General features: G+C 39.1%; 1 protein-coding gene and 1 long non-coding RNA gene across 6 annotated transcripts in view; one reads left to right on the top strand and one right to left on the bottom strand.

The window, feature by feature from the left end:
* Positions 1–14,880, bottom strand: part of LOC145528812 (uncharacterized) — a 612,770-nt gene that overhangs the window by 4,796 nt on the left and 593,094 nt on the right. For 2 of the 5 annotated variants that reach the window (XR_014070712.1, XR_014070714.1), the window contains exons 1-2: positions 6,569–6,712; positions 2,206–2,319 (exon numbers count right to left, since the gene is read on the bottom strand). The gene's annotated coding sequence lies outside the window, so the exon portion shown is untranslated. Of the gene's footprint in view, positions 1–203; positions 600–2,205; positions 2,320–5,221; positions 5,307–6,568; positions 6,713–14,880 lie in introns of those variants that run through there. The other 3 variants (XR_014070711.1, XR_014070715.1, XR_014070713.1) reach the window with 3 other exon arrangements.
* Positions 1–14,880, top strand: part of LOC145528813 (uncharacterized) — a 319,839-nt gene that overhangs the window by 293,823 nt on the left and 11,136 nt on the right. The gene's annotated exons all lie outside the window — the stretch shown is intronic.

The raw sequence follows: 14,880 nt of genomic DNA, 5'->3' as shown, positions 1-14,880 counted from the left end.
GAAACTTACAAATATATGTGTGCTACATAGTTGGGGCCTGAAATACCATCATGAAGATAACCAACGCCCATGAATTAAACTGACAGTTTCAGTTCCCCTCAGATTTTATAGCAGTTACATAAAACTGTCAGTGTCCAGAGTTTAAAATATAGCAGCAGAGTAGGCAGGAAAGAAAAGAGAAGTAGCGTTTTTTCAGTACCTACTTGGTAAGTGATACGTTTTGCCAGATGCTTTGCATGCTATCTCATTTGGTCTTCACCAAGATTCCTATTAACTGGAAGTCTCTATTTCTCTTGCAAAACAAATATATATATAGAGAGAAACATACAAAAAATATACACAGCCTCCCCCCACCACCTGCCACTTTTCCCGCATGTTAAAGCTGGCACTTGGCAGAACCAGGACTAAAAAGCATAGCTATCAATTCCAAGAATATGATTCTTCTACACTATCAGATAAAGAGTCCTTTTACATGGCACACAGATTCAATTCCACAAACTACATGGAAATGGGAAAAGTCTGACTATTGCCTCCAGTTTTCCAAATCATAGTGTCCAAAATCAAATGTCAAAATGTACCACTCTACTCACAGTCTGAACCTAAGGAGAAAAAGAAATGAAATAAATTACTGGTAAATATTAAAGGACCTAATTCTCACAGAGACAATCAGATTGCCTACAAGAAACACCAGTTTCACCTCTAAGTTAAATGCGGCCATGTCAAGAACTGCTTCAAGAGGGAGCTGTGATGAAGTAGGTGGAATTAAAAATCAGAATGCCTACGTTAGAATCCTTGCTTTGAATATTAGTGGTTATGGAACTATGGGCAGGTTATCCACTCATGCCTCATATATCTTAATTAAAAAAAATAGGAATAAAAGTAATTTCTGTCCCATAATGTTAGCAAAGTGACAGTCTTTTCAGCGTTTTTAATACACTTTAATAATCCTCATTTATATAAATATCAGAGATAACAATAGTTCAAGAACAAGGAAAACAAGAAACAGTTTTCTTTTCACTTATGAAGATACACTAAACATATTCCAATTATTAGGAATTATATAATTAAGTAACATTAATTGCTTCAGTGGTGTATGACTCTGCAACCTCATAGACTGTAGCCTGCCAGGCTTCTCTGTCCAGGGGATTCTCCAGTCAAGAATACTGGAGTGGTTTGCCATTTCCTACTCCAGAGGATCTTCCCCACCCAGGGATTGAACCCAGATCTTTTATGTCTCCTGTGTTGGCAGGTAGTGGCCCTTTGCCACTAGCGCCACCTGGTAAGCCCAAATAGCTTTTAAGACACTAGTTAACAGTTGGAATTTTCTCCCTCTCTATTTAAACTGGTAAGCGGCTCCACTGTAACAACAGTGTAAAGTAATTGAAAAGCATTAAACTAAATCTTTTAATCTGGTACTCTGCTAATTTAGAGGTCATGTCATTTATCAGGATACCAATTAAATAAAATACCCTGAATTAGTCAAATGAATAGAGTCTAGTTAAGGAAACATGAGAAACTCAGGAAAAAATTCTTCTCAAATATTAAAAAGTGATTTATAAAAATAGGAAACAACTTATTTTCTTATAAATTCTTCTTGTAAATTATCTCATTGAATCCATGAGCAGAAGGAGTAGCATGCAAAACAAAAGAGGTAAATATGCAAAGCACAATTTCAAACAGCTGTGGACACTTTTCAGCTGTGGTCTGCCAAGTTTTTCTTTTTTTTAATGAGTGCTCTCTCACCTGCAGCTGCATCTCTCATCTCATTTGCAAACTAAGGCTGGGTCTATAAAGAATTAAATTGATGACTGCACCCATTCCAATCCTACTCCTATGGCAATACCTTCTCCAAAATGAGAATCTCTAGAATCATCACAACCAATATCCAGTTACATCCCATTTCAAAAGGAAATAAAACTGACTCCACTTGAATGTATATTCAAGCTTTCCTATCATTTATTTTCTAGCAAAAAGCACTAGGGAAGCCAAGGAGACGTATTTGGTAAGCCAGGAGATGAATTCTTACAAAGATGGTGAGCAGCATGAGGAGAGAGAAAGTCAGCCAGGATTTGCCTGGGCAAGACCTAACTCTCAACCTCTCTTCCTAAGGCACTGATGGCAGGAACCTGATTTCTCAGCTGTATTCCATTAGTCAGTCTACAGGTTCCCTCTGGGCCATTCATCTTGGATTCTTCAGAGCCTTACCTGCCATCTGAATGGTCATAGGACCCAGCATTAGGAGCTGGAGTTGTGAAGCTCATCCACTTAATAGCTCGGGTAAATGACTTCATATCTTCACCTTAGCTGTAGTTTCCTCATCTGTAAAACAGGGGAAACATTAATAAAAGAACATACATTGTAGGGTTGTTATGGAGATTAAATAAATTAATATTTGTAGAGTACTCAGAATAAGACTTGGCACATGGTGAGTTTTCTAAGCGTTCAGCAAAATACCATTACATTAAATTGATGGATATATTAAGACAATGTAAAGTCTTAAAGTCACTGATTTTGGTAATTGCGGCCATTACTTACATCTTGAGGGCTTCTTTTAGTCTTCTGGACTCTCTCACCAACAAACCATCCTTTTTTTCCCCTTTTTAAATCATTTTTTTAATACAAGCTTTTTTTTTTTTAAGCCGCATCAGGTCTTAGTTGCGGCACCCGGAATCTTTGCAGTGGCACTCAGGACCTTTCGTTGTGGCGCTCGGGCTTAGTTGCCCCACAGCATGTGGGAACTTAGTTCCTTGACCAGGGATTGAATCCACATCCCCTGCATCGCAAGGCAGATTCTTAACTACTAGACCACCAAGGAAGTCCCTCAACCATCTTTTCTAAAGTACAAGTTATGATTGGGTTATTATGCATTCCTTAATCCTAAGCATGCTGGCTTCCTAATGGGAGATAATAACAATGGTTCCTGAACCTGGCTGCACAGTGAGCCTGCTTAAGACTCTGAAAACCATACATCCCTAATGCCCAGCTTAGGAAACTTGAAAATAAAGCCCAAGCATCATTTGGAAACAAGGTTTCTGATACAGGTGGTTTCACTAACCGGTACTGAATCTCAACTGTAGATTTTTTAAAAGACTTCTTAAAGGAAAGTGTTGTATTTCCAGTGAAGAAATTTAAGGTGCAGTGATCAGCCTCTAAGTGGTGGAGGTGTATTTTGTAGTATGGGACCTTCTCTGGTCCTTAAAATTGCACCACACCATCATCAGAATTGCCTGGCACTCCAGTGGCTCTTTAGAAGCCTTCTGTAACTCTCCTAAGTACAAGAGCATTGTTGTCAACCCCTCTTTTACTGGTATCATTTTCAAATATGATGGGAAATATTCATCCTGACATTCTTCCTGCAAGACACTTCTCTTCATGGGAACCCGATTTTGTAAATGTGTAAGTTTCTGTAGCTCCCTTGGGTCTTGGTTCGTGCCCCAGCAGTTATTTAAATCAGAAAAAAAAAAAAAAAAAGAATACATAACCTTCTTAATCATAGCCTTTTCTACTGCATCTCCCTCTGGTTCTCTCACATGATTGGCGTATGGAATACAAAATCCCTGAGCAAAAGGAGACTACGTTTCTCCAGTACTTTAGCTCATTAACCGTTATTAAAATGGAGACCATGCTGGGGCTTGGGGAAGCTGTGCTTGTGACTGGTAGGAATCGTGTGGTGGTGAACACAGTGACTATTACTCCATTATCCTTATTATGACTTCCTGGCTATAGTAGAAGCTGCTTCAAAAAGTGGTTTATTAGTGTTTGGATAAAAATCGTAGGGTCTCACTGGATATGTAAAGCCATGATAGAAAAAATGAAATGAAGGACTAATGGCTTGGAAAAAGATCAAATGACAGATAAGACTATAAAGGGAGAATGTAGAGGTCTACATTTAATATATCAAAACAATATTTAGCTGAGGTATAAAAGTATAACTCAACACTGAATAAAAATTCAAATAAATGTAGTATTTCATTTGTTTCCCATAAGCTGCATAACACTAGAAAAATAAACATTGACCAAATAGTGTGAAATAGAAGACATTTTGCGAGAGGCGGGGCTAAGATGGCGGAGGAATAGGACGGGGAGACCACTCTCTCCTCCACAAATTTATCGAAAGAACATCTGAACGCTGACCAAACTTCACAAAACTACTTCTGAAGGCTGGCAGAAGACGTCAGGCCTCCACACAGACAGCGCATTATCTTCAAAAGAGGTAGGAGAAATTATAAAAGATAAAAAGAGAGACAAAAGAGTTAGGGACGGAGACCCGTCCCGGGGAGAGAGTCGTAAAAGAGGAGGAATTTCCAAGCACCAGGAAACCCTCTCACCGGCGGGTGTGGGGGAAGATTTCTTATCTCGGTGGGCAACGTAACTGGGAGGAAAAAATAAATAAAATCCACAGATTACGTGCCTAAAGCAACTCCCAGCAAAGAACCCCAGATGCTCGCATCATCCGCCACCAGCAAGTGGGGGCTGAACGGAGAGGAGCGGGCGGCACTGCCTAGGGTAAGGACCGGGCCCGAGTGCCCCGAGGGCAATCTGAGGGAGCTAACGTGAGATAGTAACCTAAACTGTGGGACAGCCAGAGAGAGAGAAGTATCCCGCGAAAAGCCCAACTCTAAGGCACTGCCGGCCCGCTCACAGAACAAAGGACTGAGCGATACCAGAGGAGAGCTAGCCGGCTGCGGACCGCCCCATCCCCCGCCGGACACAGCGGGCAGGCGGGGCCCGCCAGAGCCGGAAAGGGGCAAACTCCGCTCCAGAGAGGGCACCCCCTACCAAACTGCAAACAGGCTCCCAGTTTCTAAGCAAAGACTGCCTGAGATCCCGGAGGGTCGACAGCCGCCGGGAGGGTCGCAGCCAGAGACCAGCTCCCCAGAACCGACACAAAGCACACCGGAGCCCGGCGCACCCGTAAACCGAGGCGGGGACCAGGGAGGTGATAAGACGCACCGCCCCAACAGGGGAGAGCGCGTTCGCCAAACTCCTGGCCGCCTGAGCAGCTCCGACCGGGAACGGCACAAGCCGCGGGCGAAACCGAGTCTGTGCCTTTGTGGAGTAACCGGGAGCCTGAACCTGAGCGGCTTAGACCTGGGAAGTGCACGCAGCTCAGGGCCCGCTCCCCGGCCGAGTAACCTGAAGCCTGAGCAGGGTAGACGGGGAAAGCACACACGCCGTGAGCGGGGGCGAACCCAGAGCGGCCGAGACACTGCGAGCTTACCACACACACGCCAGATTTGCAGTGTTCCTTCCTCCCCACAGCACGATTGAACAAGCGAACCTAAAGAGATCACCTCCACCGCTTTGTTGCAGGGCGGAAATTAGATACTGAAGAGATCTCCAAACAGAAGCCAAATAAACAGAGGGAAGCGCTTTGGAAGGGACAGGCCAACAGATTAAGATCCCTGTAGTTAATACCGACTGCATTGAAAAGGACCTATAGATCTTAAAAAGTATAAGCAGGAATAAGGATCTATCTGAAACTGAGCAGATCCCACACTGCTCACAACAGCTCCAGAGAAAGTCCGGGATATATATTTTTTTACTATTATTATTTTTTTTTTAATTTTTTTTTTAATTAAAAAAAATTTTTTTTCTCTTCCTTCCTTTTTCTTCAAGTCCTCTATTACACCTTTAACTTTCATTTTCATAACCCACTATTAACTTGCAAAAAAAAAAAAACCCCTATTTTTGAAGCAAACTACATACATATATCTCATACCTTTACTGTTTTCTTTTTTTAATGTTTTTTTTCCTGTTTTACTTTTTTTTACTGTTTCCTTTTTTTTACTGTTTTACTGTTTTTCTTTTTACACTGTTTCCTTTTTTCTTTTTTTTTATATTGTAAGTTTTATAAGAGTCTAACCTCTACTCTAGATTTTTAATCTTTGTTTTACATATTTGATATCAATTTTGTACATTTAAGAACCCAATCTTTAGGATCCATTTTTACTCAGGAGTGTGATCACTGGCCTGATTACTCTCTCCCCCTATTGATGCTCTTTCTTCTCCCCCAGGGAACCTCTATCTCCCACCCTTCTCTTCTCAACCCAATTCTGTGAATCTCTGAGGGTGTTCTGGGTACCGGAAAACACTTCAGGAACAGGATACTGCCCAGATCTCTCTCTCCCCTCTTGATTCCTCCCTTTCTACTCATGCTCACCTCTATTACCTTCCTCCCCCCTCTCTATGTATCTCTGTGAACCACTCGGAGGGTTCCAAACTGTGGAAAGCACAGAGGGAAGTGCTTACTGGCTAGATTGCTCGCTCCACATTTGAATTCCCCTCTTCCCCTCCTGGTCACCTCAAACCCCCCCTCCCCCACCTCATCTCTTCATGTAACTCAGTGAACCTTTCTGGGTATCCCTCACTGTGGAGAATCTTTTCACCATTAACCTAAAAGTTTTATTATTGAGGCTGTATGGAAGGAGAAGTCTTGAGGCTACTGCAAGAATAAGACTGAAAGCCAGGGGAAACATTAATTAATAAGAGACCATCCAATAGCTTCCATATATACACTGAAACCAAGCTCCACCCAAGAGCCAATAAGTTCCAGAGCAAGACATACCACGCAAATTCTCCAGCAACGCAGGAACATAGACCTGAGCATCAATATACAGGCTGCCCAGAGGCACACCAAATCCATAGACATCTCAAAAATTAATACTGGTCACTCCATTGCACTCTAGAGAGCAGAAATCCAGCTCCACCCACCAGAACACCGACACAAGCTCCCCCAACCAGGAAGCCTTGACAAGCCACCTGTCCAACCCCAACCGCAGTGAGGAACCTCCACAATAAAGAGGAACTTCATACTACCAGAATACAGAAGGGCCACGCCTAACACAGCAATCTAAACAAGATGAAAAGACAGAGAAATACTCAGCAAGTAAAGGAAAATGAGAAATGCCCACAAAGCCAAACAAAAGAGGAGGAGATAGGGAATCTATCTGAAAAAGAATTTAGAATACTGATAATAAAAATGATCCAAAATCTTGAAAGCAAAATGGAGTTACAGATAAATAGCCTGGAGACAAAGATTGAGAAGATGCAAGAAATGTTTATCAAGGACTTAGAAGAAATAAAAAGGAGTCAATATAGAATGAATAATGAAATAAAGGAGATAAAAGACACTCTGGAGGGAACCAACAGTAGAATAACGGAGGCAGAAGATAGGATAAGTGAGGTAGAAGATAGAATGATGGAAATAAACGAAGCAGAGAGGAAAAAAGAAAAAAGAATCAAAAGAAATGAGGAAAACCTCAGGGACCTCTGGGACAATATGAAACGCCCCAACATTCGAATCATAGGAGTCCCAGAAGAAGAAGATAAAAGGAAAGGCCATGAAAAAATACTCGAGGAGATAATAGTTGAAAATTTCCCTAAATTGAGGAAAGAAATAGTCACAGAAGTCCAAGAAACCCAGAGAGTTCCAAACAGGATAAACCCAAGGCGAAACACCCCAAGACACATATTAATCAAATTAACAAAGATCAAACACAAAGAACAAATATTAAAAGCAGCAAGGGAAAAACAACAAATAACACACAAGGGGATCCCCATAAGGATAACAGCTGATCTTTCAATAGAAACCCTTCAGGCTAGAAGGGAATGGCAGGACATACTTAAAGTAATGAAAGAGAATAATCTACAACCCAGATTACTGTACCCAGCAAGGGTCTCATTCAGATATGAAGGAGAATTCAAAAGCTTTACAGACAAGCAAGAGCTGAGGGAATTCAGCACCACCAAACCAGCTCTCCAACAAATGCTAAAGGATCTTCTCTAAACAGGAAACACAGAAAGGATGTTTCAACACGAACTCAAAACAACAAAGTAAATGGCAACGGGATCATACTTATCAATAATTACCTTAAATGTAAATGGGTTGAATGCCCCAACCAAAAGGCAAAGGGTTGCTGAATGGATACAAAAACAAGACCCCTATATATGCTGTCTACAAGAGACCCACCTCAAAACTAGGGACACACACAGGCTGAAAGTGAAAGGATGGAAAAACATATTTCATGCAAACGGAGACCAAAAGAAAGCAGGAGTCGCAATACTCATTTCGGATAAAATAGACTTTAAAATAAAGGATGTGTGAAAAGGGACAAAGAAGGACACTACATAAAGATCAAAGGATCAATCCAAGAAGAAGACGTAACAATCATAAATATATATGCACCCAACATAGGAGCACCACAATATATAAGGCAAATACTAACAAGTATGAAAGGGGAAATGAACAATAACACAATAATAGTGGGAGACTTTAATACTCCACTCACGCATATGGATAGATCAACTAAACAGAAAATTAACAAGGAAACACAAACTTTAAATGATACAATAGACAAATTAGATTTAATTGATATTTACAGGAGTTTCCACCCCAAAACAATCAATTTTACTTTTTTCTCAAGTGCACATGGAACTTTCTCCAGGATAGATCACATCCTGGGCCATAAATCTAGCCTTGGTAAATTCAAAAAAATTGAAATCATCCCAGCCATCTTCTATGACCACAATGCAGTAAGATTAGACCTCAATTACAGGAAAAAAACTATTAAAAATTCCAACATATGGAGGCTAAACAACACGCTTCTGAATAACCAACAAATCACAGAAGAAATCAAAAAAGCAATCAAATTATGCATAGAAACGAATGAAAATGAAAACACAACAACCCAAAACCTATGGGACACTGTAAAAGTAATACTAAGGGGAAGGTTCATAGCAATACAGGCGTACCTCAAGAAACAAGAAAAAAATCTAATAAATCAACCAACTCTACACCTAAAGCAACTAGAGAAGGAAGAAATGAAAAACCCCAGGGTCAGTAGAAGGAAAGAAATCTTAAAAATTAGGGCAGAAATAAATGCAAAAGAAACAAAAGAGACCATAGCAAAAATCAACAAAACTAAAAGCTGGTTTTTCGAGAAGATAAACAAAATTGACAAGCCATTAGCCAGACTCATCAAGAAGCAAAGGGAGAAGAATCAGATCAACAAAATTAGAAATGAAAATGGAGAGATCACAAGAGACTCCACAGAAATACAAAGGATCATAAGAGACTACTACCAACAGCTATATGCCAATAAAATGGACAACTTGGAAGAAATGGACAAATTCTTAGAAAAGTATAACTTTCCAAAACTGAACCATGAAGAAATAGAAGATCTTAACAGACCCATCACAAGCACGGAAATCGAAACTGTAATCAGAAATCTTCCAGCAAACAAAAGCCCAGGACCAGACGGCTTCACAGTGGAATTCTACCAAAAATTTAGAGAAGAGCTAACACCTATCCTACTCAAACTCTTCCAGAAAATTGCAGAAGATGGTAAACTTCCAAACTCATTCTATGAGGCCACCATCACCCTAATTCCAAAACCGGACAAAGATGTCACAAAAAAGGAAAACTACAGGCCAATATCACTGATGAACATAGATGCAAAAATCCTTAATAAAATTCTAGCAAACAGAATCCAACATCATATTAAAAAGATCATACATCATGACCAAGTGGGCTTTATCCCAGGAATGCAAGGTTTTTTTTAACATCTGCAAATCAATCAATGTAATACACCACATTAACAAATTGAAAGAAAAAAACCATATGGTTATCTCAATAGATGCAGAAAAAGCCTTTGACAAAATTCAGCATCCATTTATGATAAAAACCCTCCAGAAAGCAGGAATAGAAGGAACATATCTCAACATAATAAAAGCTATATATGACAAACCCACAGCAAACATTATCCTCAATGGTGAAAAATTGAAAGCATTTCCCCTAAAGTCAGGAACAAGGCAAGGATGCCCACTTTCACCACTACTATTCAACATAGTTTTGGAAGTTTTGGCCACAGCAATCAGAGCTGAAAAAGAAATAAAAGGAATACAGATAGGAAAAGAAGAAGTAAAACTCTCACTGTTTGCAGATGACATGATCCTCTACATAGAAAACCCTAAAGACTCTACTAGAAAATTACTAGAGTTGATCAATGAATATAGTAAAGTTGCAGGATATAAAATTAACACACAGAAATCCCTTGCATTCCTATACTCCAATAATGAGAAAACAGAAAGAGAAATTAAGGAAACAATACCATTCACCATTGCAACAAAAATAAAATACTTAGGAATATATCTACCTAAAGAAACAAAAGACTTATATATAGAAAACTATAAAACACTGATGAAAGAAATCAAAGAGGACACAAACAGATGGAGAAATATACCGTGTTCATGGATTGGAAGAATTAATATAGTGAAAATGAGTATACTACCCAAAGCAATCTATAGATTCAATGCAATCCCTATCAAGCTACCAATGGTATTTTTCACAGAACTAGAACAAATCATCTCACAATTTGTATGGAAATATAAGAAACCTCGAATAGCCAAAGCAATCTTGAGGAAGAAGAATGGAACTGGAGGAATCAACCTGCCTGACTTCAGGCTCTACTACAAAGCCACAGTCATCAAGACAGTATGGTACTGGCACAAAGATAGAAATATAGATCAATGGAACAAAATAGAAAGCCCAGAGATAAACCCACGCACATATGGACACCTTATCTTCGACAAAGGAGGCAAGAATATACAATGGAGAAAAGACAATCTCTTTAACAAGTGGTGCTGGGAAAACTGGTCAACCACTTGTAAAAGAATGAAACTAGAACACTTCCTAACACCGTACAGAAAAATAAACTCAAAATGGATTAAAGATCTAAACGTAAGACCAGAAACTATAAAACTCCTAGAGGAAAACATAGGCAAAACACTCTCCGACATAAATCACAGCAGGATCCTCCATGTCCCACCTCCCAGAATATTGGAAATAAAAGCAAAAATAAACAAATGGGACCTAGTTAAAATTAAAAGCTTTTGCACAACAAAGGAAACTATAAGCAAGGTGAAAAGACAGCCTTCAGAATGGGAGAAAATAATAGCAAATGAAGCAACAGACAAACAATTAATCTCAAAAATACACAAGCAACTTCTGCAGCTGAATTCCAGAAAAATAAACGACCCAATCAAAAAATGGGCCAAAGAACTAAACAGACATTTCTCCAAAGAAGACATACAGATGGCTAACAAACACATGAAAAGATGCTCAACATCACTCATTATTAGAGAAATGCAAATCAAAACCACAATGAGGTATCATTTCACACCAGTCAGAATGGCTGCTGTCCAAAAGTCTACAAGCAATAAATGCTGGAGAGGGTGTGGAGAAAAGGGAACCCTCTTACACTGTTGGTGGGAATGCAAACTAGTACAGCCACTATGGAGAACAGCGTGGAGATTCCTTAAAAAACTGGGAATAGAACTGCCATATGACCCAGCAATCCCACTGCTGGGCATATACACGGAGGAAACCAGAATTGAAAGAGACGCGTGTACCCCAATGTTCATCGCAGCACTGTTTACAATAGCCAGGACATGGAAGCAACCTAGATGTCCACCAGCAGACGAATGGATAAGGAAGCTGTGGTACATATACACAATGGAATATTACTCAGCCATTAAAAAAATACATTTGAATCGGTTCTACTGAGATGGATGAAACTGGAGCCCATTATACAGAGTGAAGTAAGCCAGAAAGAAAAACAACAATACAGTATACTAATGCATATATATGGAATTTGAAAGATGGTAACGATAACCCTATGTGCGAGACAGAATAAGAGACACAGATGCATAGAACAATTTTATGGACTCTGAGGGAGAAGGTGAGGGTGGGACGTTCTGGGAGAATAGCATTGAAACATGTATATTATCATATGTGGGGCAGAACACCATTCCATGTTCGATGCATGAGACAAGGGCTCAGGGCCGGGGCAATGGGATGACCCAGAGGGATGGGATGGGGAGGGAGGTGGGTGGGGGGTCCAGGAAGGGGAACACATGTAAACCCATGGCTGATTCATGTCAATGTATGGCAAAAACTATTACAATATTGTAAAGTAATTAGCCCCCAACTAAAATAAATAAATTTATTAAAAAAAAAAAAAGAAGACATTTTGCAAATAACTCTCTAGAAATAGGAAATCTTTTTTTTTGGTCAAAAGTATTACAGAAGGAAAACAAACACTTAAGAATCTGACTTAATTTATTTCTCAATTCTTTGGTAATATATAATATGACTTTTTAGTACTGGGAATATATTTTTTCAAAAGTCACACCTATTTACTCCTATTTATGATCATACTTTATCACCATTTGAAGGCTACTTCTGAGTTAGAAGACACATATTTTAATATTATGTCCAGTAAGTTAAAAGCTCAAATATTATTCTTAGAAATCAAAGATTAGTGATAACATGAGTTTGTAAATAACCTGGTTTTGCATCTTTGTTTTAATTGCTTGTTCTCAACCATGCTTCATTTCTTTTACAAAAATAACAAATTTTGACAGCAAATTTGTAAGTGTGTATCCTTAAATTAGTATCTTGTTTGAAAAGATTGTATTCACTTTATTTCCTCACTGGACTAATGCCCTAACTGTGGATTAACAACCCTAGACAAGTGATATTGGTTAATAATACTTTGCATTGCTGAGGAGTTATGAAAAAAAAAAATCCTTAAAAGTATTTTTTTTACCTGGTATTTGACTTTTTAATGAAACCAGTGTGAGTCATCATTATATTGGCCTGAAAAGGCCTGTCTTTGTTCTTTAGGGTGGAATATTATTTGTCCTGTTTATAGTGCTCAGAGTCAGCAGTTCTTTGGTGTGAAAATGAGATGACGTTGAGAAAACACATTTATTTCACATATTAAGAGATATTTGGCAAGACCCTGTGTTGTTATCTTTATTAAGCAAATTCTGGTTTCTACAAAGGCACATGAGTCTTCAGGTTATCATGAAAAATTGCTCTGAATTTCATGAATTGTGTAATTAATGATTGACAGATTATTTTAGTTGACTTAATTTTGGTTGAAGAAAAACTAAATTAAAAATTCACTCAAGTTTTCTAGATTCTCATTTCTAAAATTTATTTTCCATCTCAGTGTCCAGACTTAGAGAAATGATTAGTCAAAGTTATAAGTAAACGAAAGAATTCACATAATTTATGGAATATGTATTATTAATACTCTTTGCATTAAACAATGCCACAAAAATAATCTAGAACTGCACTTAAATGACTAAGTATATTTAAATTTAAACCTTAACATTTAAGCTTTAATTTGGATTAGACAAAATCATCCTTGTGGCGTATTTGTCTATGATTTATTTAGAAATCTTAGGCTTCGAAATCACTGCAGATGGTGACTGTAGCCATGAAATTCAAAGATGCTTCATCCTTTTAGAAGAAAAGCTATGATCAACACAGCATATTAAAAGGCAGAGACATTATTTGCTGACAAAAGTCCATATAGTCAAAGCTATGTTTTTTCCAGTAGTCATGTATGGATGTGAGAGTTTGAGCACTGAAGACCTGATTCTTTTTAATTATGGTGCTGGAGAAGACTCTTGAGAGTCCCTTGGACAGCAAGAAGATCAAACCAGTCAGTCCTAAGAGAAATCAACACTGAATATTCACTGGAAGGACTGATGCTGGAGCTCCAATACTGTGACCACCTGATGTGAAGAGTTGACTCACTGGAAAAGATCCTGATGCTGGGAAGGATTGAAGGCAAAAGGAGAAGGGGACCACAGGGGATGAGATGGTTGGATGGCATCACTGACTCAATGGACATGAGTTTGAGCAGGCTCTGGGAGTTGGTGATGGACAGGGAAGCCTGGTGTGCTGCAGTCCATGGGGTTGCAAAGAGTCGGACATGACTTGGCGACTGAACAACAACACCAACACTGTCACTGCTAGCGAAGGGCTTTTCTTTTTTTAAGAGTGGGTCTTGACCTATAAAGGATAAGTATTACAGTTCCTAAGTTAGCATTTAAAAACAAAGATTGAAGTAAATGCAGTGATTTTTAAAACTTTACTGAATTCTAGACCCTCTTCGAGTTTAAATGGAAAAGAAAACCAATCTTATTTTGAGGATGAGTGAAAAAATTTCCATTCACATGGCATCAAATGTTTTGACAATCATAGCAATGCAAAGAAGATGTAGTTGTTAATGAAAAAGTATTAGTTTTTACTGTGCAAGCCAATATTAATTTTCTCATTCACACAAGAAATCTTTTTAGTTGCTTAGAACCGTGAACAGGACAGATGAATTCCCTACTTTCATGGAATTTTTAGTGGGATGAGACAATAAACAAGTATAAGTATATTAAGAGCTATTGTGAAGATAGCACATGGTGATATGAGATAGAGTTTCTGGAAGACTAAAATTGAGTTGTCAGAAAATGTCCTTCTGCAGGGCTTCTATTTAAGTAAGACTTAAATGACATGTGGGAGGTTGAAGGAAAGGGAATTCCCAGCTGAGGACCTAATATGGGAATGCCGTATTCTGGGAACACACTGGGACTGGGCAGAAGAGGATGAGCAAGAAAGGAGAAGTGGCTGGTGAGAAAGGAGCAAAGTCAAGAGAGGCAAGTGTCTCTGTAAAGATTTGTCACCTGTGCCAAATGCTTATGAGAAATCTCGTAAGACAAGGATGATCAAGGGACCATTAAATTGGATAGAACGTAGGTGGTTGTTGATCTAACACAGCACAGTTTCAAAGGAATGGGGATAAAGGCCAATTGGAGTGGGCTGAGGAAAGACAGGAATGGGGAGGAAATGGAGGCAACTCCAGTCAACTCTTCTGGAAAGTTTTCTTCTGAAAAGGAGCTGAAAAATATAGCACGAGCTGGAGGAAGAGAACATGTTTATGCTAGTGGGAGTAATCAAGTCCAGAAGGATAAAGTGATGAAAAGTAGGGATATTCCAGGAAGAGGGTCCCATGGAGTAGCAAAGCCCGGGCT

Source organism: Giraffa tippelskirchi, chromosome 12 (genome assembly GCF_054371585.1).
Source record: "Giraffa tippelskirchi isolate mGirTip1 chromosome 12, T2T-mGirTip1v1.2.pri, whole genome shotgun sequence".
Classification (NCBI taxonomy): Eukaryota; Metazoa; Chordata; class Mammalia; order Artiodactyla; family Giraffidae; genus Giraffa; species Giraffa tippelskirchi.
This window is presented reverse-complemented; position numbering and strand designations above follow the sequence as displayed.